Source organism: Nothobranchius furzeri, chromosome 16 (assembly GCF_043380555.1).
Source record: "Nothobranchius furzeri strain GRZ-AD chromosome 16, NfurGRZ-RIMD1, whole genome shotgun sequence".
In the NCBI taxonomy this organism is placed as follows: Eukaryota; Metazoa; Chordata; class Actinopteri; order Cyprinodontiformes; family Nothobranchiidae; genus Nothobranchius; species Nothobranchius furzeri.
The window spans coordinates 31366852-31382199 of NC_091756.1; the positions used below are offsets into that span (position 1 = coordinate 31366852).

The 15348-nt window shown below is 40.9% G+C and overlaps 1 long non-coding RNA gene across 1 annotated transcript in view; it reads right to left on the reverse strand.

The window, feature by feature from the left end:
* Positions 1-8830, reverse strand: part of LOC139063521 (uncharacterized) — a 105805-nt gene extending 96975 nt beyond the window's left edge. The window contains exon 1 of the long non-coding RNA XR_011516886.1: positions 8605-8830. This is a non-coding gene — a long non-coding RNA (uncharacterized lncRNA). The remainder of the gene's footprint in view (positions 1-8604) is intronic.
* Positions 8831-15348: the final 6518 nt, after the last annotated feature.

Here is a 15348-nt window from a genome sequence, read left to right on the forward strand (position 1 = left end):
GCCTCGGTCCCTAGGCAGAAGCTACGTCACTGGGCACCACAGCAAAACCACTGTAATATCCCAATTTATTTCTACTTATTCTGACAGACTCCAAGCCTTTTTGATTTGGGTCAAGGCTGGCTTTGATAGAGTAAAGCTACAAGTTCCACTGGACTCCATTAGTACCAGTAACTGTTTCTCTTCCTCTTGTTTTTGCTGAGGTGTTTTTCAGATGCATGCCAGCACGTGCTCGTCCAAACAGACTCTGAAAAACTCAAAAACACCCTCAATGGGTGTTCCTATTCACTGTTCGAAACCCAATTCTGCAGCGTGGTTTTTCACTTTGAGCCCATTTTCTTATTCAAAAACAGCGCTGCAGGCAGTGAGAAAGTGACAGCGTGTGGGTGGGACAGGGTAGAGGTGTTTACCGTTAAGTAGTCACAGGGTGGCATCTCCGGGGTACGCTGCCATTGTGAGAACTCGTTTCATCTGTCAGAGCCTGATGAGATCTCACAGCCTCAGCCTCGTGTGTCAGCCCGGCTCGTCAAACAGGGCAGACCACTGCAGACTAAACCACCTGACACACACTGCTCTCACAAAAAAGCTAGGTCCTAAATTTAACCAGGAGTTAATGTTATTGGTTACCTGTCTGTCTGTCTCTCTCTTTCTCTGTGTGTGTTTGCTCAACTTTCTGTTAGAAAAATACCCTCAGAACCACTGGACACATTTTTTTGAAACTCTTAGCAAGTAATCATCTACAATTAATGTTTGGAGTTACTCCTGTTCACGATAGCATCACAGCTAAACTACTTAAGCAAACACAAATGGCGATCATTCAGTCGTCTCTACAGAAACTGAGGTAAAATTGGGTGGCTTAAGAGAGTCATCCTCAACTCAAAGTGTTAAAGCCTAAGCAATAGCGTCATCTAAAATTGTACCAACTATTATAGACCACCCTGTTAGATATAAAAACAGCCCACGTATGACTAAACCGTGAATATAATGACTGAATGTACGCCTACGACCTACTGTAGGTGAGTTTTTGTAAAACTTCTTATGTTCTGTGTTTCTATTTGTTTTTTTTTTGTTTAACACACAGCATAGAAAGGTATGTGAACAGTGAATGAAATCATCTCAAAACTGTAAATATGTGTGTTGTGTGTACATAATAACGTAAATTCAGCTTTAATAATTTTCATTCTATACAAAATCTGCTGATTTTAGAAGCATTAATGTCAGTATATCGGTATCGGCAAATATCGGTTATTGGCCATAACAGTGATCTCAATATCGGATATCGGTATCGGCTCAAGAATTTCAAATTGGTGCATCACTAATTTGTAGTCTTGGACTAATTTTCACAGAAAACCTAAAATAATGTTTCCCCCGTTCGAAAATAAGCGCTTTCTTGGTACCAAAATGCATCTTTAAAATTCACGGACATCATTCATGGCACATAACAAGCGGAATTAGAAAATAGAGTTTTTAGCCCCATTGACTTGAATTCATTTTTTCGTTCTTCCGGGGACCCATGATGTGGAAGTAGATGTGAGTGACTAAAGGTTGGTTTATGCTCCGCGCGGCGAAATTGCGTCATTTTAACAACCACGCCCCTCCACCGCGCCACCGCACAGCCCAAAATTTCCGCAAAGTGCACCTAGGAAAATTTCTAACCACGCGGACGGTCAGACACGGAAAAACATGGCGGACCGGCAAGAACTAGTATGGCAGAGGTTCGTAAATACAGACATTTGTATGATTCAGCTCTCAGAGATCACCGTGAACAACATGTTGTTAATAATTCTTGGAGAGAAATAGCTCGCACTGTCGGAAAAGACGAGGACGCTGTTAAAAATGCTTGAATGCCATGTTGTCAATCAATCAATCAATCAAAGCTTTATTTATAAAGCGCCTTCCGCAACCCTGTCAGGAAGCCCAAAGCGCTGAACATGGTACAGTTGTAAGTAATTATACTGAATAAATCAACAATAAAAGAAATTCAAATTACAAAATACAAATTACAAAATACAAAATGGAAATAACAAAATAGATGAAACATTCCGGTAAAATACAAATGTGTGAAACACAATTGGATTGAGTGGATGGATTGAGTGTACCAATGAAAACTGTGGAATGGATTCAACATAATAGAGGGCCATAATCAAACATGTTCTGGAAACGCCAAGCGGAGGAGGTGTGTTTTTAGGTGATTCTTAAAGACTGGCAGAGAAGGGGACAGCCTGACTGAGGGTGGCAACTGGTTCCAGAGTAACGGTGCTAGGACTGAGAAAGCCCGGTCCCCACGGATACGACACCTAGACCGAGGGACAGCGAGCAGGCCTTGGTCAGAGGAGCGCAGAGCGCGTGATGGGGAATGTCTGTTCAGGAGTGTAGCCAGATAGGGGGGAGCACCACCCTGGAAGAAATGATAAACAAAGATGAGTATTTTGAATTGTGAGCGATAGGAAATCGGAAGCCAGTGCAGGGAGGCCAGAACTGGACTGATGTGGTCCCGTTTCCTGGTCCCAGTCAGGAACCTGGCAGTGCTGTTCTGCACAACCTGTAGGCGACGCAGTGTTGACTGACACAACCCTGCATATAGAGAGCTGCAGTAGTCAAGCCGAGAAATTACAAAGGCATGCAGTACCCGCTCCAGGTGGGCTCTCGACAGCATATGCTTGATTTTAGCAAGGCGTCTCAGGTGAAAGAACTGGACCGGATCACAGAATTGATGTGAGCATCAAATTTAAGTCCTACATCAAGTTTCACCCCCAAACTGGTAACAACTGGTTTTGAGTATGGAGAAAGAGGGCCAAGATCAGCATAACGATCCACATTCCTGCTGTTGGGGTGAAAAACAATGAGCTCTGTCTTTCCCTCATTCAGATGTAGATAGTTGGACATTAGCCAAGACTTCACCTCATTAACACAGGAGACAAAGGACTGAATAGAGTGACCTTTCTCCTGACACAATGGAGAGTAAATCTGGCAATCGTCAGCATACAGATGGAATGATAGGCCATGTTTACGAAAGATTGACCATGTTGTAAACAGTAATTTTTACTTCTACTATGGTGTAGTGTTGGATGCATGCTGTAGAGCTCCATGCTGCCCCCGTTCAGTTTGGGAGAATATTGGCTCACCGCAGAGACAAGCCGCATGAACCATAAACGCTGCGAGTTGTGAAGCGCGTTCCATCCGCGAGCCGCATCACCAAGCGGAAAGTGAATGCGTCAAGCATAAACCAAGCTTTAGGCTCCCTATAACCATATTTAACGTCGTCCTTTGCCTTTGGTCTTCTGGAGCAGCTATTGAGCTTGTGAATGTCAGAGCATTTTAGTCATGGGCAGTGAAGTTATAAAACCTAAAATCCTCATTACTTATGTCCAAAAGCAAATGTGGACAACAGAGAAATAGCAAATCTCCAATTTAGTTGGAATTTTTGAAAGAATAATATTTTATTTTGTTTATCTTCACTTTGGAGTGGATGACCGGCAATACCACAAAGGAAAACCAACTATGTGTGTGCATAGTCTTACTTTAGGAGTCAGTTCCATTGAAGATGGCAACCACAGCAAATCAACCTTAGCCAAGAAAACTGTCGATGTCTCAGACACTTTTATAGATACTGAGCTAATATCCGACACGGTAGTAGCTCAGGGTGATAACTGATGTGCAAACTTTTGTGATTGCATAAGATCTCCATCTCAATCATTTCTCAACAGAAGGTTATTTGAGTTTCAAACACCAACATGAAAAGCTGCAGGCATTACTCATTCCTTAATGTAGAATAAAATTATCTTCTGCTTGTTTCCAATGGAAAAAAAAGTTTATTAAAATGATTACCCCGGAAAACATGCTGCACTGTAAAAGTAGGTCACTCTAAAAATCACTATCTGACTTACAGAAGATGGCTGTAGTTCTAAACCACTGCTCTGCCGCGACGCAGGAACAGAACAACCAATTACATGACACACTACTACCTCAAAATACAACAGTCCAAACTTCCCATCTGGTGAATTCACTTGTTCCACAGGTGATGAGTAGAACTATCATTTGACCAGTGGCGGTTCTACATCGAATTACTCCCCGGGCGAGGCCCCCTTTGAGCGCCCCCCCCCCCCCAACCCCCCCCCCCCCACCACCACCACCACCACCACCACCACCACACCACCCCACCTGCATGAACACACGCATGTTTTCTACAAACAGGCATGTTTTATTAGAACGACTATTGAACATTCATTTTTCTAAGTTGCACATATTTACATTAATTACTATGAAGTTGTCAGAATGTAAAGCAATATACATTATATACTGTATCAAAATATATAGAATCAAATATACAAAAACAAACAATAACTAAATATTAAGAACATATGAACATAATAGATAATAAATATTCTAAATAGCAAAAATATTTCACACGTAACAAACTAAAGATAATCACTACAGCATTGCACTTAGAATAGAAAACACAAACTAAAATTAAAACCTAACCTTGATGCAAAGTCATCAATAATGTCATCACATGAAATCTGCTCCCCTACTGAGTGATTGATACTAATCAGAGCCAGGTTAGTGAGCCGCCCCTGAAACACAGGTGACCTCAGGTATGACTTGATCAAGTTTTGAAAAGCTCCTCTCAGCTTGAGCCACAGTGACTGGCAGAGCAGTCCAAAGGTTGGGGTAGATCTCCAATAGATCTTTATCATGATCCATAATATTTTACAATTGCCTCTGAAATTGTAATTTAAACTGACATAAAAAACTGTAGACTACCAAAAATGCCAACTTTTACAGAACAAATCATGTAAAATAATCAGTGCAGCCATCTGCAATAAATAAACAGGATAGTTAGTGGTGACTGGGGAGTTTTCTTCTGCTTGTACAGTTGTTTTATTTATTATTATGTGAACATGATCAACATGTGTGTGTTGTTGTTCAGGCAGGCCACAGGCTGCAGCGAGCATTTAACAAATCCTAGTTTGAATCAGTAAAAAACGATTCAAGGACTTTTTTCAAACCATTTGAATATTCGTTTAAATATTTCAGCCCTATTAGCTCTGTTAGCAATTAGTTGACCGCATTTAACCGTTAAAATCCCAGTTAACTGGTTCAAAAAATTGAAAACATGCATCATGAGAGCTACATACCTTTATCTTTCTGCTCTTTTTTCTTTTTTTCCCCTGAATGGGGCACCTGGTGGTTTTAGCCTTTTTATGTTCATCTCTTCTGTTTGGCTCCTGACTCAGTAAGTTTCCTTTAGTCAGGACTAAACAATTTGACCTTGATGGGGGGTGACCACAAAATCGTTTTGTTTTTCCTTTTTTTATTCGGCCATTTCACACAATTCAGAGAAACCTGAAAGAATGATAGGCCTGTGTTTATGATATTATCAATGAAATATGGAAGAACGTTAAGATGTGATTGACTTTAGCCATGTTAATACAGTTGATTCAGCCCCTGCACGCTCATTCATTTGGGAAAGACGCAGAGGTGAATTCCCCCACCACACCCCTCCCCTTCCTGTTCTTCATAGACACACGGAGCACGTGAACGTTCTCAGTCAGCAGGAGCGCCTGCAGCTGCAGGGGGCGCCAACTTGCTGTTTCCAATCCAGACACTGTCATATGACAGATAATAGAAAACCTCGGTGCGGCGCAGATTTCCTTTTTTTTTTTTACTCCGCGCTTGTGCGCCCCTTTTGTGTCATGAAAAAATGCCGCCCCGGGCAACTGCCCTGTCTGCCCGTGCCTAAAACCGCTACTGCATTTGACACAAATAAAACTCGGAGGGAGCTTATTTTTATTGGTGACTCACTGCAGACTACAGAAAACCTAGTTAGTGTTTGTCAGACTTTTAAATTAGGAAGGATGAAACAAAGGGGCATGGTGAGGATGTGGGAGGGGGTAAGGTGTCAAATCTGTGATGTTATATTTAGTTTACCATGTGAAACCATGTCATGCAAGGCCTTTAACTGGCACTGGTTCCCACAGAAAGGTAAGCAACCTCCCACCTGTCAGACGAGGTTGGATAAAACTGCAGAAAACACAGCTATTGCTGATTTTCAAATCATATACTTGTTGTAAAATATAACATGTTTGAACTTTTAGATCCATGGGAATGGATTTATCTGTGTTCTATAAGTAAAAAGCACATTTTAGGACATAAAGTCTCCTAACTCTGTCCATTACATGAGATGTTTTAGAACTCAGAGTCCATCAGAGACTTTAAATTTAGAATACTTTGATGCATGGCATGAGATCATAACATCCGGTATCATAATGCAGCGGGACAGTGGAGTACAACATGTATTTTTTAAAACCAACTTCCTGAAAGGTTATAGTTAAACTATCATCGTATGTGACCGTTTTCTGGGTAAGGCTTGGGTTTTATGTTTAAGCCATCCCACTTATGGTGAGGGCACAACATTTAGCTGTGAATCACACGAGGACAAAAGGTGACAGGGTGGGAAAACCCTCTTCCACACCAGATTTCCTACTGAGTGACTCGTCCTTTAATGCATCTTGCTCTGAATGTCACAGGCTGTCAAAGAAAAGGTCGGGGTGTCTTTCACCTCCAGCTCTGCATGCTCCACCAAGTTAGATATTAGGGCTGGGCAATAAATTGAACATTTATCATTATCGAAATTACTGACTCCTACCGATGTCGTTTTTCCAATGTCAATAAATTCGATAATAAAAAAATTAAAATGTGTGTGCAGGTTAGCGACATTCATGTCCCTTTGTATCATCCACTGCCATTGACGACTAAAGTTGTAAATTGCGTTTTTTAATGGGGCGGGCTAGGGAACGATCTTGCACACCTTGAGAGTAAACTTTGCACCTCTAAAGTCGATTTTCACCCATGTGAGTCACTTGTCATGTGATCACGAAGAAGACAATCCATGAATTAGGCGATCGGTTTGGGACGCTGCTATGCCTAAAGCGAGGCGCAAACCGGAAAAGCATTTGCAGCTCAAACTTCAACAACGACTTGTGAAATAACAGAAAAGTCTAGAAACACGCTGATTCTTCCTGATGTTTGAAGTGAGTTTACTCATTCTTTTGGTAGTTTTGGTGTTTTCATGGGCATTGAGCACAATGTTCTGTGACTCTACAAAAAACAGTAAAAGTGCTCTAAAGTGCTGGCAGTTAATGGGTTAAGAAGCTGTACCACCTTGAGTCAAGTGATAACTAGCCCAATCTAGTGGGCAACTTTTGCTTCTGCGCATACATTTAGTTATAGTCCATTTATCGTTACCGGGGTGAAATCCTCAATGTATCGTGAAATTGATTTTAGGCCATATAGTCCAGCCCTAATACATACATATATATGTATGTGTATATATACATACATACCGGTATATATGTATGTGTATGTATATATATATATATATATATATATATATATATATATATATATATATATATATATATATATATATATATACACACACACATATACACATATATATATATATATGTGTATATATATATATATATATATGTGTGTATATATATATATACACATATACATATATACACATATACATATATATATATATATATATATATATATATATATATATATATACATACCACATTCGACCACTGAAATATAAATAAATGGGTTTCCACCATTGAATATATATATATATATATATATATATATATATATATATATATATATATATAATAACTCTGCTACCATCAATAAAAGAAAGTTAGGTGAGAAGTCATGGAAAAGGAAAACATGACAACAATAGAGCAAAAAGAGACATCAACAGTACGTAACACTTGTCAGTTTTTAAATAAAAGTGTAATAAGCAACATAATCTGTGGTGTTACATGATTACACAGCAGTTCTCAATGCTGCAGGGCATGCAACTCAAAAGTTGCACTAGTCCTGACATTTAATTAGAGGAAATGCACCTCAGATCGCCATGTTATCCTGACATGGCATAATCAGAGAGTGTTAACAAATTAGAGCTGATATCTGCCAATTTGATGCGGTGCTTAAGAGTAGTTAGTTTTTTTTAAAGAGCAAAAAGCAGGTTTGTCTCTCGGGTCACCAGCAAATCTCTACAGCACGTAGAAGAATCCTGTTGCCTCCAGTCAAAAGGATCCCTCCAGTAAAATATCACGCATTATTTCTATAGACAATTCTCTATATTTAGGACATAAAACAGGCTCTTCTCGGAAATGTTATTATGGAACACAGCACGGTGGGTGCTCCTCACACCCGTGCCAAGCTGAAGGAGGCAGCTGCCAGCTCTGATACTATCTGGAGGGTGTGGAAACATTTCCACAACAAACAATAATAAAATAAAGAGGAGCTATATGTTGTGTTGACTCCTAACAGCTAACACAGACGTCGAGTGCGCTCCCCGTCACATCTTCGCTAGCGCAACCGGATATTTAAGTAGGCACGGATTACCAGCCTGATAGCAGCTTCGACATCCGGTTATTTGACATTCGAACGATATTTTTTAAACAAGCCATGTCCACAAAATGACGTATTCACCCGGTGAAAAGGCTATAAGAGTAGGCTACCTTGTTCAAACCCAGAGACATGCAGTCAAATGTTGACAAGCTGTCAGAGACAAGTGTATGGTAATACCTGAGACCTGTTGACTCCTCCCCCCGCGTCCCCTCCAGCTCGCGGACTGCTGCTGGAAGTTTACCCGCTGCTGTGTTCCTCCACGGCGGTGGGCTTCACAAAGTTTCTCCCTACGTCTCTCCTCCAGTCCGCCGCTAAACGCTGTCCGTGGGCTTAAACCCTCCCGTGTAGCCGTGGGTGAAGAGCCGGCGAGTCGCTTTCAAAGAGCAGGCAAGTTTGGCACGGCTTTCATAAAGACAACCATTGCAGTCGCGTTCTCTGGCTGTGAAATAAAACGCAGGCGCTGGCCACGCCCCCTGTCCTTATATGGAGCCCGGTCCTAAAAGAACGTGGAGGCACCTTCTCCTTCCAGATGTGCAGTGCTGAAGCAAAGCCAGGCTGCAGGAAATCTCCTCCACTGAGCTGTTTTAATGCTGCTGTTATTGTTCACGTATGCATCTTTGAAATGCACAAAGCCGTCAGCATGTCATAAAAAAGCAAGTTCAGTGTGAGACTGGCGTTTAGTGAAAGTGTGGTTATGCAGATTGTCTTAACATTTTCAAGCTAAATCCAATACTGGCTGTTTTACCTAGTACAAAGTGGGGAATTGCAATTTTTAAAATATAGTTGGTGTTTTTTTTATTATTATTATTTTTAGTTTTTTGCCTTTTTTACACACTCGTTATCTTAAACACAAATTCCTCCGTTGGGGTGTAGGTAGCTGGGACATCCTATACAGTTCTCCAGTCCATCACAGGGTCGTACGGAGACAAATTTCCAGTCACACAAACCTAGGCATTATCCAGCCTCCAGTTAACCTGACAAGCATGCTTTAGATCAGTGGGAGGAAGAACCAGGAGAAAACCCACAGCTAGGATTTGAACCTGCAACCATCTCCCTGTGCCATTATAAATTCAAAATTATGTTTCTCTGTTGTCTTTTATGGATCATTTTCTATCTATCTATCTATCTATCTATCTATCTATCTGTCTGTCTGTCTGTCTGTCTGTCTGTCTGTCTGTCTGTCTGTCTGTCTGTCTATCTATCTATCTATCTATCTATCTATCTATCTTCTATCTATCTATCTATCTATCTGTCTGTCTGTCTGTCTGTCTGTCTGTCTGTCTGTCTATCTATCTATCTATCTATCCTCTGTCAGTGAGCCCCAGGGCAGCTGTGGCTATTGTAGCTCATCCCCATCAGCGTGTGAATGTGTGCATGAATGGGTGAATGATACTCTGTAGTGTAAAGCTCTTTGGAGTCCTCTGAGTCTGAAAGACGCTTGAAGTGCAGATCATTTATCATACCCATCTGTCTGTCTATCTGTCAGCTACGTAGCTAGTATTTAAGAAGGTTAGTTAACTCAAATCTGCTCATCTAAATGTGTTTGGGTCTTAAAAATATCATTAGTCTGTCAAGTTCTGACATTTAGAATTATCGCGGAAAATAGTTTAAGAAAATGTGGGCAGCATATTTAAAAACTTTTTTTAATTCATTCAGATTTAGCTCAGAGATTTGTTGAATATTGTGAGAGTGTTGGCTGTGCTGGTTGTGGCTTTTACATCTGCAAACACACAGGCAATAAAATAACAGCCCAAGCGGAGATTTGTTGCTACTATCTATCAGTGGCAGTTCTAGAAAAATGTGCATAGGGGTAAAGGGTAGGGGGGGCAAAGAAGGAGCAAAAGGTCCAGGGAGGGTGACAAAAACAGACCTCCTAACTGAAGTGTGTGAAAATCTCTATTGCAAAATGTCCACTAACACTTAAGAATTGTGCGTTGTCATTATGTCTTCTAAGAAAATAGGAGAGATTTTATGTATCAGTGGAAAAAAATAAACCCATAAATAAATAATAAAAACACATTAAGAAAAATAATTACTGTACAGGAATTACTTCAGACATAAATTTTAGGAGAAGTCAAGGTTTATTTTATGGACTTAAAAGTAGAGCAGCAAGGCTCCACAGCAGGCGGCAGATGCCTCTCATTAGATCCGCCCCTGCTGTATGTATGTGTGTGTGTGTGTGTGTGTGTGTGTGTGTGTGTGTGTGTGTGTGTGTGTGTGTGTGTGTGTGTGTGTGTATATATATATATATATATATGTATATGTATATGTATATATATATATATATATATATATACATATATATATATATATATATATACACACATAGAGAGAGAGAGAGAGAGAGAGAGAGAGAGAGAGAGAGAGAGAGAGAGCCTCTGAAGATTAAAATCACGAGGTGCTTCACAAGAACAAAAATAAATCTGAATACAAAATGAGAAAAAAAGAAAAGTATCACAATAAGATCAGATCATTTATCGTTGTCTCATGTGTGTTAACTCTTACTAGACTGATGTCAAGCGTGTGTGTTCTTTGGTGACTGAAGATCATTATCTAGTGCAACTCTTTTAACCTAAGAAATGAAAATACATAATACAAGATACGTTGTTTATACATAAGAAACAAAGAGAAAGGTCACTTTTAGCAATGCGTTCTCCAGATAGTGTCTCTAAATGTTTTTAGTTTAAATAAGTGAGTGTGTGCTCCTAAAAGTGATGACATGTTTCCATAAATGTTTAAAGTTTGAGTTTTTTTCTAGCTAATGAAAGCCATTAGGTCTGTAAAATGTGATGAAAACAATATCATGTCTTAGCTTTTCGTTCATGTTGTTTCTATTTTCATGGTTGTTTTGTGGTTCTGACTGACTATCGGCATAAAATAATGTTCAGGGTTGCATTAGGATACACCCCGACACACTTTCCTTTAGATTTAAAAACTTTTTGCTAGATAGAATTTTATTTCCTTCCTTGTTCCTTGTTTGCAGAAATGTCCATTCAGTTGTAACACAATTAGCTTTACTAGATTATAGAATGCTAGCGCGTCAGATTAGTCCTAAAGAGATGGCAGATTGGACTGGATTATAAATTCTATGCAATACCTTATTTTGAACAAGCACAGTATGAAGGGTGACAGTGGAATGAAAAACATCACACAGAAGCAGGATCAGGAGAGCAGTCTTCTGCCTCAGTGACGGGTGGGGGAGGAAAGGAAAGGGATAAAGACAGAAGGGTTGGACCAGTCATCACTTTGATAGACGATAAGCAGAAAGGACAAAGTTAATGGCAGCAACAACAGTGAATCAAAACATGGAGCATAAAGCCAGTAAACAAAAGAAATATAAAAGATGGATTAAGGAAGCCATAGAAATACGGAGACGTGGACACGCAACTATGAACAGAGACGATGGAGTCTACACATTAGATCACGCATGGGACTGTGCCATCGACGAGGAGGGCGTGGGCAGAAGAGGGCGACATTGCCCTGTGCTGCCCACAGATCAACGGAGACGGAACATCGTCACTGCTCTGAGGATGGCTATAGTAATTAGCCAAAAAGTTAACAAATGAAGGGGAAGAACAACCCATTTTTTCCTGTGCTTTAACAGAACTAAGCAATGCAAGGAATGTGGTAAGTATTGATGTTTTAGGAGTTAATTTTCTGACACAGAAGCAGATTCAACTCTGAGTTTTTTTATTTACAAAACAGAACATACACAAACTGTGACTGACAAAGTTTTTGTGGTGGCGTCTGAAAGCAGAGTGCCCTTGGTTCGTTTACATGTGCATCCAAGTCAATCTAGGTCAATCAAAAGTGATAAACTGGGAGCTTTTATCCTAGTTTACAGGTACGTTAGAAAACCAAACTCTCAAATGAAGTCTGTTCTATTCCGGTACAGTAGGTGGCGACATGCGTCCTTTCATGTCGGCATTCATCCAGTTAGCTTGTAGCAACACAGATAGTAAACAAATGCTGGCAGCAGTAAAGCAGACAAAGTTAAAACAGAATATGCACAATGGCTGAAGGAATGAACAACTATGCTGCAGCAGCTTATTTGGCACGTACTGTACTGTCTGATGGTGTTACACATGTTACTTTGGGGCGATGATATTATCAGAAGCCTGCTTCCACTGTCTTGTCACTTACAGAACTTACCGGTATCAGCTTGACCGATCTGTTTACATGCAGATGCAGTCGGTTTCCAACCACTTTATCTGGGGGCTTCAGCTGCATTAGAACCACTTTGCCTTCAACAAGACTAATGCATTTCCAACCAACGTCAGTCTATTTAGGTTTTCTAATGTGCATGTACACTGACTGTTAGTCGGAGGTCTGGGACAGGGTCAACAATGAATCAGAGATGTAGCAGAATTTGGTCTGATTACCTGATTAGATTATTTAGGCTCCGTGGATTTATGGAAGTGTGCATCGTCAGCATAATAATGGAAACTCATCTTGTGATTCATAACAATTTGTTGCAATTAAAATCCTATAAAAGTAAAGCGTTCCATCTTTATCTCCCTGTAACATTTCTCAATAACGTAATATGGATCTTGACAGATCAATAAACATTTAACTTCTTCCTAGTGTCTCCTGATCATGTTTATTAAACTTAAAAACGACTTCTCCACTTGATGATCTCCATCCGTCCAACCATCCATCTTCTGCTTATCCGTAACCGAGTCTTGGGGCAGCGGCCTAAACCAAGAAGCCCAGGCTTCCCTCTCTCCAGCCAGTTGGGCCAGCACCTCCGAGGTAATCCCAAGGCGTCCCCTGGCCAGCCGAGAGGCGTAACCCGTCCAGCGTGTCCTGGGTCTTCCTTTAGGTCTCCTGCTGGTTGGACGTGCCTGGAAAACTTCACCAGGGAGGCGTCCTAATCAGATGCCCGAGCACTCTCAACTAGCTCCTCTCGATGTGGAGGTGCAGCGGATCTACTCCGAGCCCCTCCCGGATGACCGCGCTTCTCACCCTATCTCTAAGGGAGAGCCCAGAAACCCTGCGGAGAAAACTTATTTTGGCCGTTTGTATCCACGATCTCGTTCTTTTGGTCACTACCCAAAGCTCATGACCATAGGTGAGGGTAGTAACATAGAATTATCGGTAAACTGAGAGCTTCACAAACATATCGATATCATTATTAAATTTATGTAGGTGTTACATTAGATTCACATAGATTTTGAGCTCTTTCGTGGTTGTGTGGTGAGTGCTGTGTCCTGTTTGAAAGTAGTGTCATTGATTACTTAAATTCTAGAAATTATCTGCTCGGAAACTAGGACTAAAGGTCAAAAGATAGCCACTGCCATGTTTTGTCTCAAATGTACTCTTTCAGTTGGCTTCTATGTTTTCCAGAAAGCACAGACAGTGAGCGTGAGCTTTAGTGCTATTCTTGTGTCCCTTGCTGCCTTCGAGGCATTCCAGTACAAAAGCCATGAGTGACACTAAACTGTGTCAGTAGTCACACATCACCACAAGAGTGAGGAATCCAGCACTGAGGGAACCAGTCGTGACGTGGGACACACAGGCATGCAAGCGGCCGTGGACTGAGGGAATCGTCAAATGCTAAAAGAATGCAGTGGTGGAAATAGCTGCTGTCATAACAGAAAAGTTGACAGGATGGAGCTGTCTCATTCCACCGAATTCTGACAGGTAGAACAGGTGCCAGGCATGCATGTGCCCAGCATGTGATCGTGCAGGCTGGACGGGCTCAGCCTTATGTGCTCGACTGCAGCGGAGAGGTTTTATTGCGTTTCAGCTAGCTTGAATGGCTGGGCCTCCTGTGTATCCAGCTGCATCCTCTGCTTGAAGCCAGGTTTTGAACTGGAAGTTACTGGAGGTGAATCTTAACAGTTTGCTAAAGCTAGCCCAGGCAGTACGTGACAATTATAGACTGCATTGCAACATGTTAAGCAAAGCACTAAGGGGATACCAAGCATAGCAGTAAGCCATGTGAGGCATGTTCTATTTAATGCTTTACATGCAGCAGACTAGACAACTACTTGTAAGAGACACATATTGTGTCTGGCTACTGGCTATTCAGGAAATGTTGTTGTCCCTCTGCAAGATATCTCACTATTTTTGACTTTTCTGAGCCTGTCAAGTCCTTCTTTTGACCCATTTTGCCAAAGGAAAGGAAGTTGCCTAACAATTATGCACACCTGATATAGGGTGTTGATGTCATTAGACCACACCCCTTCTCATTACAGAGATGCACATCACCTAATATGCTTAACTGGTAGTAGGCTTTCGAGCCTATACAGCTTGGAGTAAGACAACATGCATGAAGAGGATGATGTGGACAAAATACTCATTTGCCTAATAATTCTGCACTCCCTGTACTAGCATGCATGCTTAAAGTGACAGTGTGTATTTTTGCTGGCAATAAGGAGCAGTAGATGCCTAAATCGTTGCAAGTAAGCAGTATTTTTGTTAAGTAAGTCCTTACCAACGGATGCCCATTTGGGTCAAAAAGCCCTGGGGAGTGCAGACTTTAGCAAAACAACAAGCACATCAGACTTCTTTTCATCACTGGCAACAAGTGAAGAGGTAAATGTGTGAAAACAACAACACTTGAGCATGATGAAAGTTTCATAACCGTTTGTTACAAATCAGTAAATGCATTTTGTCCTCATGGGCTGCCGTAGAAGGAAACATGGCATCTAATAGGGCGTCGCCCAGATACTTAGACCCGCTCCCATGTATTGTAGACCTGATTTTTATGGTTATGTGTTACGAAGCTGCCAATATTTTTCAACAACTGGACATAATTTAATTCATTTTCAACATTTTGATGGATATATCCAGAAATGAATGGTAAAAACTACACATTGTCTCTTTAAGCTTTAAACAGTATCCATATAAAACTGCAAATACTTCAATTGAAGTTAGTAATAGAAACAGTGTCATGCTTAATTTGTCTCCAACAGC